Below are 749 nucleotides of genomic sequence, written 5' to 3' on the forward strand. Positions count from 1 at the left end.
CTCATTGCTATTGCTCTCATCAAAGAGGCCAGCAAGTCAGTCTACTTTCTTACTGTAGAGCAAACCGTGTTTTTAGACTTGTTGCTGGCGTTGTTTGGTCTCATATTCCGTATTACTGCTTTCTTTAGGTACTCTAATAGCATTAGCAGCTAAACAGCAGTGTTATCCTCAGTGTGATGGATTAACTGTGGCTTAAAGTCATGAAATAATAATTAGGTTAACTGGGAGTGTTAGACAGGAAGTCCTAATAACCACATCTATTTTTCAGGGCCATCGGTCATGTGATGTCATCACTGTTCTACCCCCTGCTGACCTTTGCCCTACTGTCTTTAGTCATCGCATACTGGGGCATCACCGCCGTGTATCCTAAAGAAAATAATGCAATCACATCATAAAAAATAGACATAGGCATCACTACCTTATCATTACCTTAAACACTGTAGTTTGAAATGTTGATAACGTGAATTTGGTTTCACGGAAACATGATATCCTTAACTATTGATTAGGTTTTTGTCAACCTCCAATGAGCCAGTATACAAGGTTTTCAATACAACCGAATGTATGTATTCCAGAGACACCTGCAACCCTGAGGTTAGTGTCTTTTTATGCTAATTTTTATTGAATTATGTTGAACAGTAGTGTATGTCTTACTAGTTATAGCATATTTTGCAGAACAATGCTCGATAAATGCATATATTTTATAGAGTTGCATTGATTTGATTCTCTCCACAGACTTTCAACAGCTCAAA

The 749-nt window shown here is 37.7% G+C and overlaps 1 long non-coding RNA gene across 1 annotated transcript; it reads left to right on the forward strand.

The window, feature by feature from the left end:
* LOC107735345 (uncharacterized) lies at positions 1 to 749 on the forward strand. The gene is made up of 4 exons (XR_001639380.1): positions 1 to 35; positions 269 to 361; positions 507 to 591; positions 733 to 749. It is a non-coding gene; the product is annotated as an uncharacterized LOC107735345 (long non-coding RNA).

Source organism: Sinocyclocheilus rhinocerous, unplaced genomic scaffold, assembly GCF_001515625.1.
Source record: "Sinocyclocheilus rhinocerous isolate Xijiao unplaced genomic scaffold, SAMN03320098_v1.1 C35993540, whole genome shotgun sequence".
Taxonomy (NCBI): domain Eukaryota; kingdom Metazoa; phylum Chordata; class Actinopteri; order Cypriniformes; family Cyprinidae; genus Sinocyclocheilus; species Sinocyclocheilus rhinocerous.